Consider the following 4,102-nt stretch of genomic DNA (forward strand, 5'->3'; position numbering starts at 1 on the left):
TAGTAAAGTCCAGAAATATGAATTTTGCATAAAAAATAATAAAAACATCCCAAAAAGTAGCTAGATTCTACTAAAAACTACCTAAAAATAATGCCAAAAGCGTATAAATTATCCGCTCATCAGGCACCTGTATTGATTTTTTTTTTGTGTTATAGAGGAAAAAATTACCTCTCTTTCTACCAATCCTCCTTTGAGAAAAACTTCTGGTAGGCTTGTAGGAAAAAAGAAACCCAATTTTAATTATTCAAGCTGCCGGGTAAAGAGAAGACTTGAACCAATTGCAGTATCAGCATCTTCAAATAGTGGTGACGAGGATGACACATCAAATGCATCTGACGGCTACCTTGACGGATTGGAGGTCTCTCAGAAAAATGAAAAGGAAAACGAAAGCCACTCGTCTAATGATAAAGCAGTAAGTAAATCCTCTTCGGAAGACAATGATGTCGATACCCTTAGCCTCAGTGGTCAACTTGCTTCTCAAGTATTTTTATATATTCTCACATCCTCCATATTAAAAATAGCATTATCTGGAAGAACTTAAATGATGATGATGTCTCTCAGGCTGATTTTTAATCTCATTAATTACCTTTATTCTCATTTCACTTCTTGCGTTTGGTCACTATGGCTCTTTGTAACATCCCAGACCACCCGATAGCACGATATTGTCCGCTTTGGCACACAAGGCCTCACGATTTTGCCTTTGACGATAGGGATGATAGTCGAAGCCCCCACACTCACTCGTCAAAATGTGTCATGCTAGGGAGAGGTATCCACACCCTTATAATACATGCTTCGTTCCCCTCCCTAACCGATGTGGAACCTTACACTCCTACCGTTTCTTTGATTATGCCTAGCACTAAAAAATTGATGGTTGCCATATCTGACAAGCCTACACCTAAAGCTAATGCTAATAAGGTATGACATGTCATTTAGCCTAAACGGAAAAAGCCAAAAAGAAAGACAGGAAAAACATGTTACAGTGAAAAGCAAATACAAGAACTCGAAAAGATTCAAACTTTCAAACATGCAAAATCAAAGCTTCACCAAAAATTGAAAACGAAGCTACAAGAAAGCCAGTACTTACCTGGAAAAGAACAGCAAGCTTCGAGGAAAATGAAGATGGAGACGAAATCTGGGACGCCCTCTCACAAGCAAAAACGCGAACAAGAGCAATGTCGCAGAAGCGCAAACAAAAGAGCAGAAAGCAAAGAGAGCAGAGAAAAGAAGTTACAAAAAAGGAGAGAAACCGTTTCTGGGTTTTCAAAATTAAAGTAAAGAGCCAAAGGGAAATAGGGCAATTAGTGCTCAAATTAAAGAAGGCATTTAACCCTCGCACGTTCCCAAAAAAGCACCGATATAAAAGCGCGCGTCTTTTAGAAGAAACGTTCTACATTTAAAGTTGCTACAAAGGAGTCAACAAAATGCTTGAGTTTGGCTTCACCAAAGAAAGACCGAAGTCAAGGACTCGATCTCAAAAAGAAGTCCGAGCTCAACCAGGGGTACTGTTCATATCCTGGGTCGAGTTGTCCGACCCGGGATGTTCTACAGACAAAGAGACTGACCTCTTCAGGTCAGGACAATCCGACCTCTTCTCAAAGAGCTCGGTCAAAGTCACAAGAAAGCCCAAATAAAGAGCCCAAATAGAGGAACACGCCCCAGATCCTAAGGCAGCCCAAGCCTACAAGAGAAGGGCGGTTCCCTTGAAAGATAAGATGACCTCTCTCAAAAGATAAGATAAGATAAGATAACTAACTTATCTTTTCCAAAAAGGTCACTCCACACCATTATAAATACACTGGAGCACCCAGGTATAACTCATACTCTGATTCTACTCAATACCTGCTTAATACCCTTGCTAACTTAAGCACCGGAGTCCCTTGCAGGTACCCCCCACCCTCCGGGGACGAAGGATCAGCAGCACTTTCAGTCCCACAAGTCAGACACACCAGCTCCGGCCGCTATACACCTACCGAACACGTCGGATCCGACCAACATAGAAGATCTCGACCGAGATTAACCTACAGTTTCAGGTAACCCTCGGAACATTAGCGCCATTGCCGAGGAACCTGGAAGTCATCCAAACACCATGGCGGACAACCATGACAACGACCACGACTCAGGTTTGGAAGATAGAACGCCGCACAAGAACATGGATGCTATACTTAAAGATACTCCAGAATCCAATGGAGACAAAAATTCATCAAATCCAGAGGTAAAAGAAGCACTTCAAGATCGATTAAAGTAACTTGAGAAAGAAGCACAACATCAACGTGAAAAAGAAGAGGATCTACATCGGGAGATAAGGCGGCGCCGAGAATCAGAAGATAAGCTTATAAAACTCGAAGCTGATCTCAAAACTAAAGCTACTCAATCCACCTCAGAGGATAGCTCTCACAAAGATCAAGATCCATTCACCAGGGAAATTATGAAGACCAAAATTCCAAAAGATTTCAAACTTCCGGATATGACTCTGTATGACAGCACCTCAGACCCCAACCACCATCTCAGCAACTTCAGAAGTAGGATGTACCTCACTGACGCCTCAGATGCAGTTCGCTGCAAAGCCTTTCCAACAACTCTTACCAAGACAGCCACTAGATGGTTCGACAACCTACCTCCAAAATCCATTTCGAGTTTTGACGACCTGGCCAAAAAGTTCCTGGCCAGATTTTCCATACAAAAGGACAAAGCCAAACACGCACCCAGCCTACAAGGAATCAAGCAAGGAGATCGGGAGAGTCTTCGTAACTACATGGAAAGATTCAACAAAACATGCATGGACATACAAAGTCTACCAACAGAAGTTGCCATCATGGGCCTCATAAATGGCCTACAAGAAGGACCATTTAGCCAATCTATATCAAAGAAGTCCCAGCATCCCTAGACGAAGTACAAGAACGGGCGCAGAAGTACATTAACATGGAGGAGAATTCTCGACTTGGGGAAGCCTCGAGGTTTGGTTCTGCCTACCGAGATAAAGATAAAGAATCCAAGAGGAAGGAAGATCGCTCCGGGGAGAAAATAAAAAAATATCATAACTACACCCCTCTTAGGGTATCCTTGGTAGATGTTTACAAAGAAGTCTGCCATACGGAAAAAATACCCCAACCTCGGCCACTCAAAGGCAAACGGGGAGGAGGAAATCGGAACGAATACTGTGAGTATCATCGAATCTGAAGACATTCCACCAACGAATGCTTTGACTTGAAAAATGTCATAGAGAAATTAGTAAGGGAAGGAAAACTAGATCGGTTCTTGGCCAATCGGGACGAAGAACCAAGAAAAAGAAGAAGGGATGAAGATGTCGGACGGTCTGAACGATCACCCCGCACACCGGAGAGACACGTCCACGTGATACACGGCGGATTTGCTGGAGGAGGAATCTCCAAATCATCCCGCAAGTGACACCTCAAAGAAGTATACCATGTTGAAGGAAAGAAGGAGGCGCCAGATATCCCAGCAATCACATTCACCAAAGAAGATGCATCCAGAATCATCTCAGGACACGACGACCCCATAGTCATCACAATCATATTGGCAAACGCCAACCTTTACCGTACACTAATTGACCAAGGAAGTTCTGCCGACATCTTATTCAAAACCGCCTTCGACAAGCTCGGCTTAGAAGAAAAAGAGCTAAGAGCATACCCGAATAGCCTGTTCGGACTTGGGGATACCCCAGTACAGCCACTGGGATACGTATCGTTACATACGACCTTCGGAAAGGGGAACCAATCCAGAAAACTATAGATAGACTATATCGTGGTCGACGTAAGCTCAGCCTACAATGCATTAATAGGTCAGACAACGTTAAATCAACTCGGCGCAATAGTTTCAACTCTACATCTATGTATGAAATTCCCAACTGCAGAAGGGATAGCTACAATAAAAATAGATCAAAAGATGGCGCATCGCTATTATAACGAAAGTCTAAACCTCTGAGGTGAAAGAGGAGAGTTCCACACAATCGAACTCGGCGGAGTTCAGAGACGAGAAGAACTCCCCCCACGACCTGAAGGAGAAATAGAAAGAGTCCAGATCGGAGATACCTCGGATAAAACAACTAATATTGGCACAATCCTGAAAGGAGACACAAAGGAAT

Source organism: Arachis hypogaea, chromosome 6 (assembly GCF_003086295.3).
Source record: "Arachis hypogaea cultivar Tifrunner chromosome 6, arahy.Tifrunner.gnm2.J5K5, whole genome shotgun sequence".
Classification (NCBI taxonomy): Eukaryota; Viridiplantae; Streptophyta; class Magnoliopsida; order Fabales; family Fabaceae; genus Arachis; species Arachis hypogaea.